General features: G+C 43.8%; 1 protein-coding gene and 4 long non-coding RNA genes across 7 annotated transcripts in view; 2 read left to right on the forward strand and 3 right to left on the reverse strand.

The window, feature by feature from the left end:
* Positions 1-647: 647 nt before the first annotated feature.
* On the reverse strand, positions 648-1,085 carry LOC137471596 (uncharacterized). Its single transcript, XR_010997707.1, has 2 exons — positions 785-1,085; positions 648-686 (listed from the first exon to the last, which is right to left on the reverse strand). It is a non-coding gene; the product is annotated as an uncharacterized lncRNA (long non-coding RNA).
* Positions 1,086-3,751: 2,666 nt separating this feature from the next.
* On the forward strand, positions 3,752-5,577 carry LOC137471609 (uncharacterized). The gene is made up of 2 exons (XR_010997721.1): positions 3,752-4,192; positions 5,270-5,577. It is a non-coding gene; the product is annotated as an uncharacterized lncRNA (long non-coding RNA).
* LOC137471613 (uncharacterized) lies at positions 5,428-6,704 on the reverse strand. The gene is made up of 2 exons (XR_010997722.1): positions 5,740-6,704; positions 5,428-5,705 (listed from the first exon to the last, which is right to left on the reverse strand). It is a non-coding gene; the product is annotated as an uncharacterized lncRNA (long non-coding RNA).
* A 2,057-nt stretch (positions 6,705-8,761) lies between these two features.
* Positions 8,762-10,600, reverse strand: LOC137471601 (uncharacterized). Its single transcript, XR_010997717.1, has 2 exons — positions 10,335-10,600; positions 8,762-9,412 (listed from the first exon to the last, which is right to left on the reverse strand). It is a non-coding gene; the product is annotated as an uncharacterized lncRNA (long non-coding RNA).
* Positions 10,601-10,759: 159 nt separating this feature from the next.
* PAG1 (phosphoprotein membrane anchor with glycosphingolipid microdomains 1) overlaps positions 10,760-23,068 on the forward strand; it is a 104,574-nt gene continuing 92,265 nt past the window's right edge. For 2 of the 3 annotated variants that reach the window (XM_068186092.1, XM_068186086.1), the window contains exon 1: positions 10,760-11,033. The gene's annotated coding sequence lies outside the window, so the exon portion shown is untranslated. Of the gene's footprint in view, positions 11,038-23,068 lie in introns of all 3 variants that reach the window. The other variant, XM_068186077.1, reaches the window with a different exon arrangement.

Raw genomic sequence — 23,068 nt, forward strand, 5'->3', positions numbered from 1 at the left:
TTACCCCTACTCTGTTCTCTGGTGTCAGTTTAATCTAAAAAGGCTTTAACGTTGTTTTCAAAGTCTTTACATGTTACATTATGTAATGTTTGCATTCATTCTGATGTACTTCACATCTGCTCTCCCTCCTTCCCTCCTTTTCCCTTCCCATTTCTCTGCCTGCAGCCTACGCTTTCTGTCTGCCAGCTATAAAGAGATTTCAGAATTTTTAAAATAGCTATTTAAAAGCAACAAACCAAGGCTGAAATGAAATACAGCAGGCAAAAACTGATCAAGGGAAACTCACTAAGTCAGAATACACCAGGGCTTTCCTGTAGGGTTTTAATAGTGACTTTGTGTAGCTGCTTACACCTAAATCTACACATTTAACTGAACCATCACCATGACAGGTTTGTCCTTTATCTAAATAAAGCTAATTGCATGTTTACTTTGGGAAGAGGAATTACAGATATAAATTAATTTAAACCATGTTTTATTACATATTCTTCTTACCATGAAATTTTATTTTCCCCTCATGAGAGTTTATGGGCTAAATCTGGATTTAGATGCCTCTGTTTGAACAAACAAGCTCAAGAGATTTGGCCCCATGGTATTTAATGAAAAAGAAAATGTCATGAGGCCCTCCCCTTTGGAAATAACCAATCGAGTAAAGATTAATGAAGATATATTCATGTCCACACTGTCCCCTGCAGTGAGGTTAGGAGGTATATTCATCATATACATCAGGATTAACTCAGTTTCTGCTGTGGCATTGCAGCTCTCCTGAAATTGTATAGCTACTGACCTACTTTTCAGGTGGTTTGGTGAAAGTCACTACAAACCTTCTGGCATTTCAGCACCAGCAAACTGTAATGTTTTAGAGGGATAGAACATCTTCTGAAATGGTAAAAAATACAAAACTGAGTCACAAAATAGAAATTGAATTCTCAATGATGGGAAAAACAAGGATAGTTCTCATAACAAGTACATGCAAGGAATGAGCTGATATGGAAATGCCCTACAGGAATCTATCTCAAAGGGCAGTCTCTGCAACCCCAGATATATTATAATCTTTGATGACCTTCTGCTGCTCTTCCTCTTTTTGTAAAAAAAGTTACTGGAAGATCCCCTTTCCCTTTCCCTTTCCTTTCCTCATGCAACATAGCAGCTCTACTAAACCTAGGCTTATGTGTATATAAAATTACACCAGCTAAATGTTGGACACCACAGTCTATCTCAGTTGAATATACTAATTCTTGAGGTTAAAATAACACCAGCTTTCTCCATAGCCCTCGCTCCCTGCTAAGGCAGCTTCTCAGGAAGGCAGTGTTGGAATATTTACCAGAAAAAGAGGAAGGTGGTAAAAGCCCAGGACAGACACCTGTTTGGCACTTTCCACCACTGTTCATCCCTCAAGCTGTGCCCACGGTAGATGGATGCTGTCAAACAAGGTGGTGCAGGGCACCAGGCCCTGAGACACAAGCTTCTCATTCTAAAACAAAGACAAAGAAATACCTGACTCTGATGCCAGCAGACAGAGACGTGAGTTTATTCAAAGCAAATCCTTAATCGCTCTCTTAAACACAAGAAAAACTTCTCATAAATTAAACCCAACCAGATTATCATCTTAAGATCTTTAAGGATTTGCTTCTGATTTCATAAAATCAGCCTCAAGCAAAAAGTGGAACAACACTTCCTGTAGCTGCATTGGAAAGTCCTGAAGTGTGTTATTTTACAGCAGAATCTTGGGCAGACATTGTAACTGCTGTATCACTACCACTATAAAGGTAAAATGATCTCCTGCGTTGCTTTAGTCCTTTGAGGACTTGGTGATTAGAGAGCATGTTTCTGCTTCCCTGCACCGGCTGTACAAGGGCTGCCCCAGGAAAGAGGACATGAACATAACACCCAGGCAGTTCAAAGCCCACATTGATTTGTCTTGCCATTCACATCTCTCTGCTATGGTTATACAGTGCAGCCAGTGGGGAAGGGGAGGAAAAGGATCTAGTGAAGAAGAAAAGACACAAGTCAGCTATTCGGCTGTTACACTGTAGTTTGATGGACACATAAATTATTTCTTTCTTCATGAACGTTTCTTCATCAGCTCTTAAGATCTGGTCACCAGTTCAAGGAATTCAAGACAGTAAAATAATCCCATTTTTTAAAATTATAATTTGGGCTCATTGATATAAATGTTATGATAAGTCAAAAAGTGGTGGCACCAGCACAGCACTGAAGAAGGGAGCAGTGTTTCAGCACTGCTGTGGCTTGCTGCAACTAGAGGGAAAGCCTCTGTTGCTGCGTCCCCGTTGCTGTGGATAGGATCACTATGTGGAAGAGGGAAGGTTTTCTCTCCCTCTGCCTCTCTTCCATTGTTTCCAGGCCCTGTCCACACTGTTGCTGCATGGGAATTAATCTGCTGGCATAGCAGCAGATTCATCTGGTGTTTGGCAGATAAGATGGAGGGGAACAACCACGGTATATGCCAGCTAGATTACAGGGTTATAGGAGTTTCTCTACATTTTTTTTCTGTTACCCTATCTTGTAGTTAGAGATGGGGAAATCAGATTTTACTGTAGCTAAAACACTCACACAACAGCCCCCAAAAAGTATCCCAGAGGGTACCCCATGGAGCATGTAAGGCTGCAAAGGCAGGAGCAGGCTATGCAGACTGTAAGAAAACAGTGTCTGAAGATGTCAAAAAAAAGGGGTTGCACACCAGGATTGTTCCAGCCAACACAGCACAACTGATCCCCCTCTAACAGGTCCCTTGGAAGTGAATTAATATTAACCAAGAAAATAACTTAGCTTTTTTAATTTACCTTGTTACAAAAAAAAAAAAAAAAACCCAAAAAAACAAAAAAACCACAAACAAACAAAAAGAGGGTAGCAGACATTTTTGGGAGTGAATGTTGCATACTGATATAGGGTGATATCTGACAGTAAAGACACTTCAGAAACTAGAGTATTAAACATCTTTCCTAACATTAATGGAGTACTAAATCAAAAGCTTTACCCATCCTCCTGTATAGCTTTAGCTATATTTCTGACCAGATAGCTTTTGAAACAGAAAGACTCTTTTACCAAAAAGGAAATCATTCCAGAGTTTGCCTGAGGCACATGTCCTTCCACAAGATTTAGAAAGGTGGGAAAAGAAAGTAGAAAAATAATTCATCTAACTTATTTTAAAATAACCTATATATTACATTTTTGTATTTCAAATAATGACTTGTTTAAATTTTATTCTGTCTGCAATTTCTGTCTATGTAATAGATTTTGTTTACTTGTCATTTTAAATACATCCTTGTCTTGGGGCACCTGAAGTATGCATTTAGTTCAAAATTAATTTCTGCAGTTTCAATTAATTATGATTCCTGTATTAAAAATTAACTTCAAGGTTATTTTTTAATCCTTTTTTCTTATTTGTAGGACATCAACAGAGATAGGAGATATACATACCCATAAAAATCACTCTTAAGATTCAAAAAAAATTTTTTTTCACTTCTTCCAGGCTTTATTTCTGATTGCTTGACAATTCGAAACCATTTGAGAAGTCTGAAAGGAAAAACAAAACTATTGCAGAATTCGAAGTAGAAAGACTCTATGGAGCTGGACTCCATGGCATCACAGTTGTGCACCAGGAGTGGCTCAGCTCACTTCCCTGGGGCTGCAGCTGCTTTCCCAGGAGCTGATGGCCCTGTGGCCATTGGCCCCACCTGCAGCCCTTCTGATGGTGCTTCCTTTCAGGCACAGCCATGAGACCCACCCCACCCGTGGTGTTTAGCGTGCCATGGAACTCAGAACCTTTAATTTGACCTCCAGCTTCCTGGAAAGGGAGGTGGGAAAGGTCAACTGCTTCAGGCTGCAATCCTTCAAGCCTCTTCCTAAACGCAGTCAGCTGTGAAAAGAAGTCACAGTGGTGAAGCATTTGTCATTCAAATGGAGCATTTGCCTGAACTCCTTTCACTAACCCCCTCTTCCCCCCAAGGACTTGAGCCCTTACTTGCCCAGACCTTGAACCACTTAGACAGACCCTGCCCTTTCCTATTTGGGGTGGGAAGGGGTTGCAGTACCTTGTCTACTAATTTCTGGTCTCAGAGCAGGGCAGTATTCACCTTGAGAAATGTAAATCTCTTCATGCACCACCACAGCTCTTGCTCTGGACTAAGACCTCAGCACTTCTTCCTGTTCTCCATATTTTTCTGGTGTCTTTGTAAGTAATAATCATACTTAGCCTAAAGACAAGGAATTTTTCTAGCCTTTCCAAGAATCAGCCTTTTACCTCAGTATGTGAGAGAGTGGCACTGGCATTCATTTGTCTTTCAACATTGTCTCAAGCTTGGTTTTGGGGTTTTTTTGACAAAAGGCTACATTAGAGCATTAAAGATCACAATATGTTCAGGTTTGTTACACTTAGCAGGTGGGCTATTAGTTGAAATGAGTATTAGTGAATTTGAAAAATCTTTTTTTTCTACTCAGTTTTGATTTGCTTCCAAGTACCTGCCCTGTGGTCAGACCACATATTTGTAATAGGCTGCTCTGTGGTAATGAATTTCTTGACAGGGATTTTTTTCTATGTTTTTAGAGATCACTTCAGCCTCTATACAGCAGCATCTCTGTTCATATTTAGCAATGGGAATTCAGTCCTTAATTTCCCAAAGCCAGCAGAATGTCCTGAATTTTGCTGCAGCAAAATAAAAAGTATAGGTACATATACAAAGAATGGGAGCTCAGACAAACTAAATAATTTGTAGATTCAAGCATGATGCTTGTGACTGTCATTAGAAGCCTGTTTGCCATCCTAGTAATTACATTCAGATGGGTTTGGATCAAACTCACTGTATTGTTTCTTCTAGAAAATGAGCTCTATGAGCCTACATATTTTTGCCTAGCAGTTTAAAAATATCGATGGAGGATTATATTACAGTACCCTTAAAGATTTTATTTAAGGTATTTATGCAAAAAAAAAAAAAAAAGAAAATAGTTTGTAACTGGATATAGATTGTCATTATTTTTAACAATAGCAACCCATTTTCTGACTGAATAATTTTTATGCAGATTTCCAATACTTGTTGGAAAAAAAAGCATGATGTAATTTTCTGAATTAAAATATTTTTTCAATCTGGTACAGTCATTAGTTTTAATTTCTTATTTGCATTCCCTTTCCCAACCATCATTTACAATCAATACTACAGATGAATAATTAGTACCACTTCTCTGGTTTCCTAGTGGCAGTCTGCTAGATCAAAGTCCATTCAAGGGTGCAAATGTTTCTCTTTGTCTCATCCAGGCCATTCCTGAAGCTAAGAAGAGGTAAAATATTAAGAACAACCATTTTTTCCAGCAACAAATCAAGATACAAAGAACAACCAAGTATTCCTGAACAGCAATTCTGCAGCACTGTCAGCTAAAATGCTGCCATGGACACCTGCTCACTCCCTGTAAAAATACACTTCTGGATTGTGTCACCAGAATTAATGAGCCTAAAACATCTAATGTCTCATGACAATAGGATTCCTGGGTGGAAAGCTGTGTGTGGAAAAGTGCTGGGCAGATGTACTGCAGCCCTTGCTCTGCTGCCCTGCAGCTGTGCTGCTGCGCAGTACTCACGGCCAAGTCAAGGCACTCCAAGGCTGGAAAGGTAATGGGAAGACACAGCTGGGTCCCACGCTGGGAGGAGCAGTTATTTGCTAAGGCTCACCTTGGCTCCAGGTGCTGCTCAGCAACTGTTGAGCAATCAGTAGTTGATGATACAGCAACTACTTCGGTCTTCTCTCCTTCCTCCTTGGTGGAAAGTATGGAAGTGAGCTACCCCCAGGGGTGGCACCACCAGGAATGACTTTGTCCACTTGATACATTTCTCTCCTTTGGAGGAAGCCTCGGCCCAACACTTCAGCCAGAAGATAGTTTACTTGCCCTCAAGGCCTCAGCATTAACCAGGCAGCAGCACTAAGGACGACTGTCTCAGTCGAATCGGCCATGCCAGAAGTCACTGCTTTGACAGAACTATTTTACATACCTCGACCATAATGTGATTTGTCATTGCTTTCAGAGATGTGGTGTGCAGCCATCCAGGCTTTCATAGGATTTTTTGGCCTGTAAGAAAATTCTATTAGATTATTTACTCTCTCCCCTTGACTGTGGCAGCTTCTTACTGATGTGCTCCTTGAATGGAAGCAATGCTTTCCTACAAGCCCCCATGCCTTCCTTCACTTCCTCTTCTTATCCCTAATGGCTTGATTTCCAGAGGTGATGGTATCCTCAGGCCCTTTTGCTCCTTGAAGAAGTAGGGCTGCCCAGGCCTCTTGAAAAGCAGGCCAGCACTATGGAGAGGAGTAATTGCTATCTTTGTAGTTAGCTCCAGGCCATGTCATAATGCACTCTCTTAAGTGAGGACAAAGTCCATGCTAGAGGGATGAGCAGTTAGAAGTGATGCAGACCTGGCATGAAGAAGGAAACACGTCAGTCTATTTGAACTTTTTTTCTAGTGTGTGGTGAGAGGGAGCTTAGCAAGGATGAACAACTTCCCTGTCTTAAGGCAGGTAGAGCACACTTCATCCCAGGACCTGGCAGGGGTGAGGGACACTGAAAAGGCTTATTTAAACCCATGCTACTGCTCTGCATTAGGAACTCATGGGAAATTCACACTTGTGTGGCTTAAAGTTGCATTCTCTTTATAATGAGTTTTGCTTATACTATGTACAAATTATAATCAGGGGATGTACCTCAATTTTCTACCTCAATGTACCCTCTTTTGAAGATTCAAAAGGTACTTGTTTCTTCAAAGCACAGAAGCCTGCAGGCTGAGAACTGATTTTTCTCCAATTTTATTTACTAAAACTTCTTTAATTTGGATTTCTACATTAATAAGAGATGTGGAACTAGGACCATTTCCTCCTTGGAAATAGGCATGAATTTAGGGATTGCAGCAAACTGCAGCATTGCTGACTCCTGCAGAGTTTGTGTTTTCCTGGTTTAACACTTGTAAATTTACCTCTCAAGCTGTATCTGTGAGCACCTAAGCATATCCAGTGGCTTGATCTTGCCATAAGGGGGAAGTCTTGTTCCTTCTTTTCCTTCTCCTCTAACCCAAACTTTTTCCCAGACAAAGAGTCTGCCTCCTCATTTGTGGTGGCTCTGGAGCTTATTTGACTTGCCTGTGAGCTAATACAACTCAATGACACAGCAGAAAACCAGGCAGCTGTTTCTTTCAAGGTCATGTTTCTGCTTGGTTAGTGACCAATACTGGTGACTGAAGGGCTTCATTCATTCGCAGGTAGCAGGGCTGACAAAAGAGAGATGACGGGGTTGTATGTCTGGGAACAGGGCCTCCTCACTCTGGTGGAGGTGAACTGTGGCTTAGTGATTACCACCCTAGGAAAATGAAACCTAAGGTGTCCAGCTTGAGTATCAAAATCCATTTTAGGCATCTGAAAATGCAGTTTAATAAAACAACCTGCTTTGCACAAGCACAGCTGAGGCCAGTCCCGTGCCTCTGGAGCAGAACGTCTCCAGCAGCTTCTACAAGCCCTGCTGCCCCCCTGCCTGCCCCTGACACTCTTCCCACGCTGGCTGGCAGAATATTTGTATGCCTTCCCTGGGAGCTGGTCCAGCTGAAAAGTAACTTCTGTACCCAGCTCACTTGCAAAGAGTTGTGACAGTGCGATGCAGGGCAGAACAAGGGACAGAGATGGGCTGTTCTAGGCTGAGTCAGAGCAAAGCTTGTACGTGTCCAGCTGCTCCTTACTGCTGCTCTCACACAATGTTACAAGTCAAAGGCTCTGACCTCTAGTAGGACGTGCTGTGCTTCAGCTGTGCCTGTGTTAGCCTTCTGCCCTAACTACCAACAACAACAGGCCCTTGGAAAAGAGGTTAAATCGGGTGCCTGGGATTTCCTCATTCTTGAATGGGAGAAAAAAAGACAGTGGAAATGCCTGAGATGGAGGGTGGGCTGCTGCTATTTGTGTACATTACTTGTCCATTATTTACTTCAAATATCACTGTGACATCATATAACATAAAATGCAATGTAGCCTTCCAAGGCTGCAGTTGTCCTTCCTCTCCTGGTCAATATTTTGTCACACTTCTTTGTTGCACTTTGGGTCATGCTAAACTGTAAGGCCCTTGCGGCAGAGAGCACGTCACCGGTGTGAGGCACAGTGCCTCAGATATCGGAGCTCTAGCAGTGGGGGCCTTGGGGAGTGCCTGTCACAGAAATGACAGGAGGGAATAGTTTCACTCCTGTGGAGTGCAGAATTAGTCATGTCTGAGTTTGCTTGATTTTTACCCACCTTTTTGAAGGACTTAATCTTTTCCTGTTGCCTATGCAACTCCTATCCCTCCATCTCCACCAGCTACCCATCACCTTTAGACCCCGCTCCTACTCCTCTGTTTTGATTCCATGCCTGATTTATCCCTTTTGTCAAGAGATCACAAGCTCCTGTCCCTCAATCTCTGCATCTCTTCTTTCTGACCTCCCTGACCTTCCTGACCAGCCTGTTTGCTGACTGGGGCTGCAAATAAAGAGAAACATCCAATATTGTCTTCTTCCTAAACGCAGAGGCAGATAAATTAAATCAAAAGGTATTTGGAGCTGGAGGGCAAAGGGGACATGAGAGGTGGGAGAAAAGAAAGGAAGAGGCCAGCAAAAGACATCCCTCTCCTTTGGAACTGTCTTTGGCTTTGTTTCCATTGTAGCAGGAGTACAGGTTAAGGTGAGAGTCCAGATTGCTATGGTAATACCCTTTTATACCATATGTAGTGACTCTTGTTCAAAAGCAAGTATATGGACTTGATTAAGCTTATGATTTTTGAAAGGCTTTTTTAAACTAATTAAATCCAAATAAACAAACTATCTGGAGGAACTGGGAATTTCTGCAGTAGGGTTAAAGAGATGGAAAGTTCCTCTGGGTTTCAGTATACTGGCATGCTTTGTGCATCCCTTGTACAAGAATCAATGAAAACTGTATTTTGCTGATGACATCGAACTGTGCCAAAAGATACAGCTGAAGGGGAGTAGCTGCTAGAGCATTTGTTTCCAGTCTTTTTGGACCTACAGCCTACTGTTAGCCTCCAAAATTTCCTACAAATCACAGTTTCAAAACTCGTGCTTTAAACTGAAAACACTACAGAGTCACCAAATGGCTACAATGGCCTACAACTCTTTATAGGACATCTACAAGGCTTGAGTAGAGCAGACGAACCACTGGTCAAGAATGAAGGAATGCAGAGGTGGAACAAAAGTGCTGATTCAAGACTCCACATGTGCAAATCTTCACGGACTACAGAAACCAGTTGGAGGTGAAAGAGTTAGTCTCTGGGGTAGTTGGGTTCATTGCAGAGTCACCATGTGGGACGTGGATACAGATGTTAGGGGTTTCACAAAATCTTCTTGATTCTAACAGAATGATTTAATGGGAACTCTCTGCAAGAACTGCAGTAAAAGAAACCAGAGAAAACAAAGTCTGAGACAAACACTTTTAGGTCAGCTGCAGTCTGCCAGTATAGTGGCATCTCAGGAACAGAGAAGAAAAGCAGCACTAGACTGGTAAAATGGCAACCATCAGCTGCATATTACAAGAACTGGCAGGCTACATGCTAGAATAATATGCATTTTGTTGTAGGGCCGTGTGAACAAACTGGGATGTGCTAATCATGGACTATTAAACCCAGTGCAGACAGAAGTGGTTGGATAAAGGGCTCAAAGAAGGTTAAATTTTTTTAAAAAAAAAAAGATTAACAAATCAACAGGGGAACCCAACAGCTGGCAATCATGAAAGGTGGGATGAGGAAAGGATCAGCTCTGAGGAGTCATTGGATGGATACACATGGAGATAATAAACTGAACTGTAATCTTGCCAAAGATTAGGTGAAAATGAAAATGCTGGTGGTACTGCTGTATTTGGATTTCAAAAAAAAAAAAAAAACCCAAGCAACCAACCAAGCAACAAACCAGCACTTTCCTGCAGGGCAAATCCTTGCTTGGAAAACACCAAATGCAGATCCAGGCTCAAACCTTGAGCCAGCCACGCATCTGACAGCACTGCTACTGTATAGCATATGGGTTTTGAACTTATTCTCAGGAATAAAGAGCTCACTGGGTGTTAAGTCAGCCCTTACATATGAGTGGAAACTCGTAGTAATTGTGCAATTTCCCTAAAAAAATCCCCAGAGATCTCAGTTCGGTATTTTGCTTTTGCAGCCTTTCCTGCCTTTGCTGTTACAGTGTTTTTCACTTGCAGTCCTTGCGCTTCCCTACATCATGTAAAAATACGATTATTTCTTTCGCTTGAAGACCTTGGTACAACATTAAAAAACCACGAATAATTATGCCGAGGTTCCTCTTGCCAAAATACCTGTCTTCTTTAGTCACGTTCACTTAACGAGGAGAAAAAAAAAAAAAAAAAAAAAAAAAAAAAAAAAAGACCAGGATGCTTAAATTCCTCCTTTTTTCCTCCTTTTCAGGCCGGCCACCGGAGCATCCTCCAGCCGCGCAGTCCCCGTGCAGCAATCGGGGCGGCGGCCCCAGCATCCGCCGCCGCAGCGCCGGCCCGGCCGCAGCTGCTCTCCGCTGCTCGGGGGCGGCCAAGACCTCCAGGGGCCGCGGCAGTGCCGCAAGGTGGGCAGCGGAGCAAGGCGCTGCGGCGGAGCAAGGCGCTGCGGCGGCAGCCGTGCCCCCGCAGCCTCCGCAGGGGCGCGCCGCGCCGCGCTCGCTGCCGGCCCGCGGCGCCGCCGCCGCATCCACGGCTCCGCTGCCGCCGGCTGCCGGCGCGGGGACATGCGCAGTGCCCGCGCCGCGCTCCGCGGCCGCGCTCCGGCCCCTCCGCCGCCTCCCCCGACCCTCCCGCCGGGCGGAGGAGGGGGAGGGAGAGAGGGGGAGGAGGAGGCGGGTAGGGAGAGAAAAGGAGAGGAGAGAAGAGAGACGAGAGACGCGCCGCAACTTGCTGCCTCTCCTCCCTCCTCTCCCTGGCCGCGCCGCTGCCCGGCCCCTGCGGGCTGCGCTCCGCGGGAGGCGGCATCCAGGGACGCACCGCTCCGCGGGCCGGCGCCTCCCGGTGAGTTGGGGGCGGTGCGCGAAGTTGCCGTGTCTGTGTTTTGGGGGGTGCCGGGGCAGTCACTGCGGGGGCCGGCGGCGGGGCCGCGGCGGGGCTGCCCGTGCGTGGCCGCGGTCCGCGCTGCGGGCAGGCGCGGCGCGCAGGCGGTGCTGCGGGCGGCAGGAGCGGCAGGAGCGGTCTCAGGTGCAGGGCACGGCCCCGGCCGGGTCAGCTGGACGGATCTCCGCGGCGCGGGGTTACCGCGCCTCCCCGCTGCTGCCAGCCAGCCCCGTAACCCTATTTCCATTGAAATCCTATTACGCAGTGACAGGCTCCAGTTTGTTTCACTGTGGCATCTGCTCTTGGGCTTGGAAAGTCTTTAGGAGGACGGGGTCTCTGGGGCGAGCGAGGTCTGCTCCTCGAACAGAGCTGCCAGCGCAGATTGTCCCTAACGCGTCGTGTGCCGGGTGTGCTGCGCGGAGCTTTTGGCTCTCAGTGCTCCGGAGAGGGAAAGGAGAAACTGACCCACGGTCACGCCAGAAAGTTGTGCAGCTTGAGGTGCGACGGACGCTAATGGGCCAATAAGCTAAATAAACAAACACAGTGATTTATAGGTGTCTGAGCTCTAGCGCTTTGAACGATAGAGCTCTTTAATCTTTCTTTCTAATCTATTCTTCAGTGATTTGGTCTTAAGGACAGTAACATATCGTCTGGTGCTGAATACACGAATTGATTACATTTGTGAAAGGAACGGTCTTTGAAATAATACTAAGCCAATAAGCAATAAATGCAGAAAAATAGTGAGAGAAAGAGCAAAGAAAAAGTCTTGCCGGAAAATATTTCCCCCCTTCCTAGCAGCCTAGAAAGCCTAGCAGCTGTGCTTGATTAACTTTTATCCACAGTTCTTATTTTATGAAATTAAACTTCAAAAAAACAAGCGCGCTGTGTGAAACCAGAGGCAAATCCTCCTTAGTCCTCTCAAAGTCTGTCTGTGTTGCAGATAAATGATTGGAGCAGCATCTGTTAAGAGAATTTGTAGAAGCAAACACTGCTAAAGATACCCAGTAGGTAAATGGAAGTACATTGTTATTGCATTTGTTTCTCTTAGGCAATACAGAACAAGACATTTCAAATTCCAGGGGGTTTTATTTTACATCTTCAAAAATGTTTCAGGTGCACAGCTTCATTATTGCAAAAGTGCCTCCCCTAATTGGAAAAGTGATTAATTCAGGTCTTAGCTTATTTAACAAAGGCCAACTTCTGCAGCCTGTGGGGCATCTCCTGTAAGGGGTGTCTTCTGCACTCATTGAAAAAGAAAATAGTACAGCATGTGTAACACCATGCAGGCCTGAAGTACTAGAGCAATTCTATATTTAACCGGCATTTCAACACAGATTTTTATTAACATAAAATCAATATTCAGGTCAGCAAATGGGATCTGCAACTTCCAAATGAGAACTTGATCTGGATGCAACACATTGCTCATAGGAGTAAAAGTTGTGGGATATGACAGTCATCAAACTCACCCATCTTTTGTTTGGTTCCTTTTATGAGATGTCATTTAATGAGGAAAAGAAACTGGCAATCCATTGTGTTTTAAGATACAGTGCTCCTCACATGCCTCATTGCCAGGCATTTGAAAGTGACTTTAGATCATGTATTGTGTACAAATGATTACTACTAGATAACTTAAGTTCTGAATTTATTCTACTATTAAAGTTATATTGATCAGAAAGTGGTGATTGGATTCCAAGTCCTAAACAAGGATGATCCGAGAGTTAATTTCTATTTTAGGGAGCACTGAGGAGTCCACAAGAAAAGCCATCAAATATTCTTGCTGGACATGCAGTGGCATTTAGTTTAAGGAACCCTCTTTCCTGGGGCACTGGAACTTCATTGACACATAAAGGAGTTCAATGAGTTTATCAGCTCATTGATGCCCATGGTGAAGTGCTGTAGAGTTCAATGGCTGGAACAGGACAGTTATTTTACTGCCCGTAAAGATGGGACTAGAGAACTGAGGGGCTTTTTCAAAGTAGTTCCAAACCCATATAGTTTGTAACTGTAAAATATAATGCAAGAATAAGATTAATAGACCAAGAAGACTCAAAACCATGTGACAATTAAAACAATAAATCATTCAAATAATGTTACCCAGGCCCCTACAGCAATGCCTCTGCTTCCAGGGTCTTGAGAATGGGGCAGGTTTCAGGCAGAGGATGCGAGGGTAGCTGAGCCCTGGAGCAGCAGTGGGGAGGGGCGGGTGTCCTGTAGTGTGGTGGTTGTGCTGGGGCTGGGAGGGAGCCCAGGCAGGGTGAAGGGGTGCAGAGGGCTGCCCTCACCCTTATCCCCAGGTTGCTAAGCTGAGATGGGGAGTGGCCCCCTCCCATGCACGAGGGTTTGCTGAATGTATGTCAACTGCTGGCCCAGGCCCTGCATGCAGCCAGCAGGGGAGAGGTGCTGAATGAGGCCCAGGTTGCATAGCCTGTAGCTTGCAGGCAGGCTGCCCTGGCTGCTTGCTGCCCATCTCAGCATCCCAAGGATTCCACCAGTGCTGCTACTGCCTTATACTTTGTATATAATGCCAAAAGAGTTCTGGTGAGGGAAGAAGCTCAAGTTTCTTCCATGGGAAAATGGTCCATTTGTAAATTTTCATATGATAAGATATTGCTTGCATGGAGTGAAACATGGAAAGGTGAGAAGTGTACGCTCATTTGTGCAATACTACGAGAAGTAAACTCTAAATTTTGAAATCACTATGCAGTCATGTGGGGTCATGGAGGACCTATGAAAGCTGCAACACAGATGAGGAAGCTGAATCCTGATTTGGCTGCCAATTTACTGCAGATAGTTGAGATGTCCTTGGTTGCTGTTCCTCCATCTCCATCCTGGTACCCATCATGCTCTGAATTGCTGTGCTGTGCCACAGGTTCTCCATCAGTCACTCCTTCCCCCGGTCCCTCACCTCCCAAAATCCCCATGTGCCATGCCAGCAGTGGTGCCCTGCTTGTGAACTGGGGTGAATGGCAGCCTGCAGGTGTTCAGTGACTCCTTCAAGGCCCCAAACTGCAAACCCCTCTGCAGTTTCATTCTGCTTCTCTTCTGTGGTGAAGCAGGTTTTTTTGGCCACACTGTTCCCTCAGTTACCTGGGCAGGGGTGGGCAAGCTCCAGGAGGTGGGACCTCCAAAGCTTGCTCCTGAGAAGGTGCACCAAGTGCAGCTGTGAGGTGGATGACGAGTGACAGGAGGTGTGCCTTTGCTTCATGGATGTGATATAACCCAGTTTTAATTAAAGCAGCCACAGCAGATTATTAGGGTAGATAAATACTGCCTTGTTACAGCCCTCTTGGGTCGTATGTAAGCAGTATTCCTTTTAGAAAGGATGAATGAATAGTCAGTGTGAAGGATAAAGATCAGCATTGTTAATCACTATGGAAGTCTTCCGTGGGAAAGTGTAAACTCATGAGGAAAGATAGTGCCCATAAATGTCATTTAAATATTTAAATAACTTGAGGATAAAATTTTGATAATAAAGGCATGCAAGTACCAAGTTATGTTTGGGTTCCTGTCAAAGATAACTGGGACTTGTACAGTTGACTTCAGTCATTGATTGACTGGGCTTCTACTTCATACTTTGCTAACAGTAATGAAGAGCTCATCTTCAATGCCACCTGTGGGGAAAAAAAAGACCTAATTTTTTCTTGTCAAAGTGCAGAGAAAAACTTTATAAACTTGGGAGGCTACATTTGCTTAAGATCTTGAGCTTCAGGAGGGGTTAACACTTCCCTTGTGGTGTTCGTGGGTAAGCAGAGTGCCAGATGCCTTTATTGGGGCATGAGTCAGGGACACTGAGCATCCAGCTGCAGTTTGTTGTTGTTGATAATCTGCAGGGTGAGAAGAATGACTCCAGGTGGGAAAGAGTGGGTTTCCACCCCCATTAATAAGCAGAAATTGTGCATCTACTGTTCCTTGATTTTGTAATTCTCAGTAAGGTTTCTTTTGCCCTTTCATACCTCTCAGAATGCCTTACAACTGTTGGGGAAAAAAAAAAAAAAGCCTGTGTGCTTTCATGTAAATGCGATGAGGATGAGCCTTTGAAAATATATCTAGCTGATGTTGATGAATAAACAAACTTGGCCAGGATAAATCTTTTCATCTAACTTCAAGAGCCACGCTGTAATGAAGTAAATATAGATGTACTTAATGGGCTTCTTTCATCCAAATATATAGCAAACCCTTTAAAGTAATGCAAACAAATCTAAAATGGATTTCTAAGTGGCTTTTTAGGTTTTGTTTTCTGAATGTTGGAGCAGTTTAGTCTACCCAGGCTCGGCCAGGAGTGGAGCTTGCTGCTGGAGCTGTGCAGATGCTGAGGTGAACGCTGGCCTAAAGGGGAGAGGGCAGCAGGAATGTGGGAGACCCAGCTCTTCTCCTGGGGTGTTGTGCAGTAAAGGCAGGAAGTGCTTGTTCCATGTGTAGTTTAAAATGTATTATTTGATGAGTGTCTCCCCAGACATTTCCCTTTGGAAGGCAGCTTGCAGACCTGGCTCCAAGAGGACCTGCAGGGCCTGCTGTCTGTTCCCCCTCGGCTGTGCTGAGCCCCAGCTGCACCAAGAGCTCCCCAAGCTCAGGATGACTGGCTGCTTTCCTCTGGGGCCACCTGGGCATGGTGTGCCACTGCTTGGCCAGGTGCAAACCTGACTGCAGGGTTGCTCTGCAGGAAACATCCTGGAGTGCCCCAGGTGGGTTCCTGGCTCAGAGTACCTGTGCTGGGTGTTTAAGGTGGCCTTGAGGCCATCAGGACACCTGCCATAGACACAGTCAGTGAAGTGTGACTGCAGTGGTGGTGGTGACTTTGCAGCATCCTGTTGGTTGGAAGCTGTGGGAAACTGGAGTTCAAAGCACAGTTCTGCAGATCTGGGCGTTCACTTCGTGCCAGTGGATTGGGTTTCATTTCAAGTCTTGCAGGATGACTGTTTTCAATGATAGCATTTGTAAACAGATTAATGACTTTTTGTGCAAAAGCATGTCTTGTACATAAAACTGTTTGGTTTCATTGCCCTTGATTGTAAAGAGTGTGTAATGTTTGCTTTTCCCATATCATGGCAAGAGTTTTCAGATCTTCTCTTTAAAAAGCACAGTTGTAAAACAATTTTACTTTTAAAAGCAAGTCTTTGTTTCAAAAAAGATAAGCCCTGCTCTGGAGAAAAAGACCTTTGCTTGGTCTTACCTTTTCTTAATAAGAAAACTTCAATCCATTTAATCCCATTGTGGAGTAAAATCCCATTCACAGCTGGGCAATATTAGAATTTTAGTATTAGACTATTTAGACAACTGCATCAGCATAATTACTGAAATTCTTCAGGATGAGATTTTTCTTTGCTGAGGTCTTGATGAATGGGAAATACTGTAAAGAATGATTTCTATGACTCTTAGAGGACTTTTGTGAAAGAGATTTAAATCTAGGAGACCATTGTACTTTGAAAAATGTAATGGTGATTTACTAATGTCCAGACTGAACTCACTGACACCTCAAATGATCAGACCAGTCCAGTTTAGCTCGCATCTGGTTGCGTTGGGCCGTGTGTACAGAAGTGAAATGTATTAAAAACTGCTCAGCTTCGGACGTGTTCATCTGGGGATTTACTCATAAATAATTGATAACCCTCTGAAACAAAATCTCTTCATTACTCCGTGGATTGCTCACCTCTTCCCTCCCGTGCTCATTGTTCTCGCAGGCGGGGGAAGAAGGAGGCGCTGCTTTAATGAAGGTGCACGTCAGCCTCTGCTGCTCCTTCTAAAGGTCATCCAGCTGAACAGTGGCAGTGAAATGCTTGACAAAGATCAACATTTTGTGGAGATATGTTGCATTCCAGTGTTTTAGAGGAGCCACTAAGCTGCTGTATTTAAGACTTCGCATCCTAGCATAGTAGCAGCGCGTAGGTTGAATTCCTAAGTCAATGAAATGTTTGCATCTAGTGTGCTGCAGGACAGGACGTCAAATGAAAGATTGTTTTCTGTGCAGTACCGGTTCTAGCTTAATATTTGGGATTGAGCTTTCATTATTTTACTGCTAAGGATACCATTACGTATCCTTGCTCAGACTGTTTGCTGCAAATGGGACAAGTCTTGGTGAGCAGTGCTTTCTCATTGGAGCCAGAGTGAGTTCCTATTTACCAGACACTGATGCACAGTCATGAATTTCCTTTTCTGTAAAAAAGAACCATTCCGTGTCCACTGACCTAAAGACTGAGTTGATCTAACAAAATCTTTTTTTAATGGAAAAAGTGTCTTAATGTAAGTTCAGTTCATCTTTTTGATGACTTAATTGCTTCAGAGTTATTAACCAGGTTCTGTAAGTCTTTAAAGGTACTAATACTCGATTGCATTTAATAGCCCTAACTATTGCTAATGTACAGGGAATTATCAAATCTCATAATTGAGAGAGAACCCTAAGAAATCTTAAAGCCATTTTAATGTGAGGTTTCAGATGTTACTCTTTTTAATTGAAAGGTGAGTGCTGTAAAGGCTTTGTCAGACTGCTGTTTCTAGATGACGGCACTTTCTATGGACTAACTGGAAGTCCTAGGGTGCTGATACCAGCTTTCTGCTTCAGGATTCATAGCTCAAACTCTTTATTTTTCACTTGGCAGAAGCATGTGCCTGTGGTGGTGTCTGGATTTACGTCTTCCAAAGAAATATTGGATCAATCAAAGAAAATGAAAATGATTTTCTGAAATGGTAATCACATTCTGGCTGGTACTGGAAAGAACAGAGCCTTTGCTCCTTCTCTAAACCACAAGATTAAGCTTGCTTATAAAGGATTAACAGAGCTCTCTTCTGTTAATTCGTAGTGGTGTAGTCGAAGTGCTCGATTCTACATCAGTGGAAAATCCATTATCAATCAATGGGAGTTTTGCAGCTGAAGCCAAAGGGATTAGAGGTTCATCGTTCAGAAGTGACTGAAGGAGAGAAAGCCCTGGATATGCTTGTTGCCACACAGCTGTGAGCCACCGCTGGGGTGTGCCCACAAAAAATGGCAAAGGAAAGTGTTCAGTTGCCTCAGGTGGGTGGTTTCCAGGGACTGTGAAGGGGCTCGTGCCACGAGGCAGGGCTGCAGAGGAAGCTTACCTGGGGTGCTGCCAATTGTGGGCTGTTCCTCACGTCCAAGCAAGGTGGTTTCCAATTGGAAAAGGCAGAGAAGGGTAACCTGAAGCCTTCCTCTAGGGCTTGTGCTGTGGTTGGGGGAGAGTTAATGAGGACATCAGTAAGAGTAGGAATTAAGAGCCATGGAAAAGGGGTTCAGGTTTGGGCATAAGGGGTGCAGAGGAGCACTGGTGCCTACACCAAGCTCTGACACCTGCCATTGCTCAGGCTGCCACCCAGGCATGCTGGTTTAGGAGACTGGAGTGTGAGGGAGAGACAGAAAGACATAGCTGATGAGGTTACTGGAGAATTTGCTACTGATGGTGTTGTGGGTGATTTCCTGACAAACTGCATGTCTCCAGAAGTTTCTTCCTTCAATGAATGACTTTTCCTTCAGAGTGCATAGACCAACATTCTGACTGTTAGAGCCTGCAAACTAGAACACCTGTGGTTGCAAACTTACTTTAGTTTGTAATATTCACCAAGCACATTCCAAAACATAGTTTTACTTTCTTTTGAAAAGCTGTCAGAGAGCTTAGCTTAAAAATAGGTCTGATCTCAAGCCTAGCTGTGTGGAAAAGCACAGTCTCTGTGGCCTCTACTGCAACATTTGGTAGTTACTTTTCCACAAATGGAAGCTAATGCTTAAAAAAAATGCTATTCAGAGTAAAAATTAGAGTAAAAAAATTAGTTTTTACAATAACTTGGTAAATGTACATGTATTGTTTTGATCTGTTATAATAGGCAAGGTTGTGTCATTTAGTTTGGCAGTTACAGAGATTAAATTAGTTTTCCTTTACTCTTCTTAAATGCAAAATAATTGAACACACGGCATGGAAGGTTGGGACTCTCATGTTTGTAGCTTCATCATTTATTAATCTAACACATTAAATGAGAGGCTTTATAGATTTGCTTGCCTAAGGAAAAAGAAGAAGAAAATACAGAGAGGCCAAAGTGGATGTGTATGTATTCTGTCTCACACTTTGATGTGCTGTCAAATATTGCGTGATTTTTAGTACACGTTGTAAGAAAGGACACTATTTTGTCCCCAGAAGGGTAAATTGTGACCTCATGTTTAAATAACCTGAATAAGCTCATATTTGTGTAGGCAAAGTCACTTGTGCAATTCCCTAAACATTCTACATATAGGACTGTAATGTTGTGATCAGATCAGCAAAATAAACTATGAATGAGAACCCTGTAAAAAGGTGTATTTTGAACTATCTTGGCCATCTTAATTGGCTCCCCTAGTTATAGGAGGGGCTGTCCCTTGCCCTTGCTCAGCCTTTTCAGGAGATGGTGTTGGCAGCAGTGCAATAACAGCTCTGTGGGGGCAGATGTGCTCTTCTTTCCTACCTTCGTGTAGCTGGAGGGGATTTGAAAATTGGTTATTTCTCTCTGTCTCTGCAGCTCCAAGTAGTCCTGACACTGCCAGCCATGGATTAGTGAAATAAATCCCTCATGTTTGTACTGAAGTGGAAAGCATAAAGAGCATTTCCTGCCTTTTCCCCCCCTTTTTAATGTGTCATTTGCTGGCTGGCACAGTGACCTCCATTTCGTGACTTGTGAAGTGACTTGTCACAGAGCTTTTCTCTGTGGGTTAATTAATCACTCAAGGGAGCAGCAGTATGTGTCATTATGCATGTGGACTTGAAGTAACAGCTATCTATGGACCACCTATACTGAATGTGTACTTCAAATATTATCTGTTAATGCACTTTGATTTTTCTAATATGATTTTTTCCCCTTCTGTTTTATCTGTTTTCTTAACTATGTCCCCGGTAGTCAAAAGGGATGCAAATATCTAGTCATCTTTTGTTGTTTATCAGTATAACTGAATTTGGAAGAAAATATTCCTGGCAGTTTAGCACGTGAAATTTGCCGGTTCATTGGGAAATGGTTTTATGCTAGTAATGTAGAGGTACAACACTTTGGTTTTCCAGGGTATCTTGGACAGTTTATCAAGTCTTTTAGATTGTTCCAGTCAATTATATTGACTGAAGTGCAAGAAAGAATTAATTTCTTTTTTCAATTCTTGAAGATTCAATTTCATACTCTTGATTTACATTTTGGAATCAATTGTATATTTTAATTTGTGTGAGTGAACTCTGAAGCTCTTACTCACTTGTGACTCCATCTTTAATTTTGCTTGACAAGTCCATCTCATTCCTAGAAATCTAATATACCAGGAATTGATTAGCATTAACAGTCACATGAATGACAGGGGAGGAGGTGATATCTGGGTCTGGTGTGGGGCCTGACCTGTTATGCTGATTTAATGGATATTGGTTTCCAGGTGATCCTGTTACCATTCTCCTCAACAGGTTTGGCTAAAACCACCCCTGAAGAAGAGCTGGGGAAAGCAAACTAGAAGCAGAGGGTTGGTTTCCCACCAAAACAGGAAGGCATTATTATGAGGCATAATTAGCTATATTATTTACTTGTCAAAGCAGGCAGGCAGCAAATAACTCAGCATTTCTGTGTTTCATGTTTACTCAGCGCTCAGGCATAGCGTGTGCGAGTAACATGGTGCTGTTGGTTCTCAACAGGCACATCAACAGCTAGTCTGGGAAGAGAAGCCCAGTCTGTGAAATGGGTGATGGACCTTCCAAACTTCTGTAGGGATGGCCCCAGGAGCTGGTTGTAGCTACCCTGAGACATCAAAGCCCTGGAGATTTGGACCTCAGGTTGGCAAGCTGGGAACCTGGAAATCCTTTGTTGGTTTTTTTGTCACTTTTTGCTTCTCCCAGCTGTGGAAATTACTGAAATATTAGTTCTTGGACAGTGGTGAAATTAGCATAAATTGTTAGTTTTAATCACCAGTAAATGTTTTATTCAAGAAACACAGTAAACAAGAAAAAAATGTTTTCCTTTGGTTTTCTAAGCTGGGCAGAAATTATACATTGCAGTGGTGTGATTCCCTGAGAAGCAGAATTTCAAAGTCTTGGCAGTTTCCATGTTCCAGCCAGCATGATACGTGCCTTGCTCCACAGAGCAGTTGTATTTCCTATATTAAGTATTAGCTTGTGTAATTAATTACACTGGTGCTTAAAAACAAGCAACCACTTTAAACAGCCAAGGCTTTCTTTCATTGGATTCTAAAGAAATGAGGAAAAACCCAACCAACCAAAAAAAAAAAAAAAAATCCAAACCTCCAAAACCAACCAAAAAAGTGCACACAGAAAACCCTTGGGAATTTCTGGGCTTTAGCTATCTGTCCATAGGCAATAGGAAATTGATTTTATGAGGTATAACTCTAATGTTTCAGTGCTCATAATTTAATAAAAATTATGCTCCCTGCAGTTCATCAGCAGCTGGCACTTGAAAAGACTGAATTCAGAAAAAAATAAGTGTGGAGATTGCTGTGGGTAAATGATCAGGACAAGAGCTGTGAGTTTGATACCTTTTAAACACCTGGCCACCTGGTTTTATTAACACTCCAGTACCTGTGGTGCGTGTCTGTGCCAGCCTGACTGCGTGCAGATAGGAGCAAGCTCTTGCAAAAAAATTACTGCTGTTAAATCAGTTGTATGGTAAAGAGCGAGGTTTTGGTGTCAGGGAGAAGAGCATTTCTGCTTTCTCTTCCTTCCTCTATCTGATGTTTCAGTTTCACAGAAGAGGAGTGCTGAGGCTGAAACTTAAACTGGCATTGTCTCATCCTCCTGCTTGATCTTCTCCAAAGGACTTTTGTCCCTCAGCCCTGGGAGTGATGGTGTTTGCTACAGGAAAGGGTTAACCTCCAAAAGCACGGCCTGGCAATTCAGTGCCTCTGGAGCTTTAAATGAGGAGATGCTGATACAGTGCAGACTGTAGAGTGGGCCCTGCTGGGGCATACAGCCAACACAGGACCAAGGATCACAGGACATTTACGTGCTGACCAGAGTCTGGCTTCTTGCTGTGGCTGGCCCAGCTGAGCATTGCTGCGTCCAGAGCATGCCACCTTCTGCTCTGCTGCAGAGAGAGAGGAGCTAGGGGTTATCCCACATCCAGAGCTGGGCTTCTGAGTGGTAGGTGCTGGGAGCAGGGGAAGTGCTGAGTCCTTCCCATGGGGAGGAACACCTCCAGGCACCAATATGTGCAGGGGGATTACCATTTGGAAGGCAGAAAAGGTGCAGGGGTTCTGATGGACATCAAGTAGAACATGAGCCAGCAAATGATCCCTTGTGGCAAAGAAGATAAAGTGTCTCCTGGGCTGCATTAGACAAAATCTTGACAACTAGTGGAGGGAGGTTATCCTGCTCCTTTTCTAGGCACTTGCAAGGCCACACCAGTTCTGAGATCCCCAGTACGGAAGAGAAATGGACATACTGGAGGGTATCCTACAAAGGGCCATAAAGATGATTAAGTGACTGGAGCATCTCTCATATGAGGAGAGGCTGAGAGAACTGGGACTGTTCATCCTGGAGAAGAGAAGAATCAGGGGAGAATGTTGTTAATTTGTAAAAAATACCTGAAGGGTGGACACTAACAGGACAGAGCTAGGCTGTTTTCAGTGGTGCCCAGTGACAAGACAGGGCAATGGCAAAACCAGAAATACAGGAGGTTCCTTCTGAACACCCAGAAGAAGACTGTGGGGGTGGCTGAGTACTGGCACAAGTTTTCCTGGGAGGCTGTGGAGTCTCCATCCTTGGAGGTATTCAAAACCCACCTGGACATGGTCCTGGGCAGCCAGCTCTGGGAAGCCCTAGTTGAGCAGGGATGTTGGATCAAGTGACCTCCAAAGGTCCCTTCCCACCTCAGTCTGATTCTGTGACAGCACCAGCTGCACTCTTTAGCAGCTCTGCTGGATGAGTGGTAGGGACTACCTCTATACCTCCTTTGCAGACAGAGGTTTTTAAGAGAGCCTGTTCTAAAATAACAATTCTCTTGTTTGTTTTTTAAAAAATTTGAAAAAAGTTCTCCGTTCTCAC

This window comes from Anomalospiza imberbis, chromosome 1 (genome assembly GCF_031753505.1).
Source record: "Anomalospiza imberbis isolate Cuckoo-Finch-1a 21T00152 chromosome 1, ASM3175350v1, whole genome shotgun sequence".
Taxonomy (NCBI): Eukaryota; Metazoa; Chordata; class Aves; order Passeriformes; family Viduidae; genus Anomalospiza; species Anomalospiza imberbis.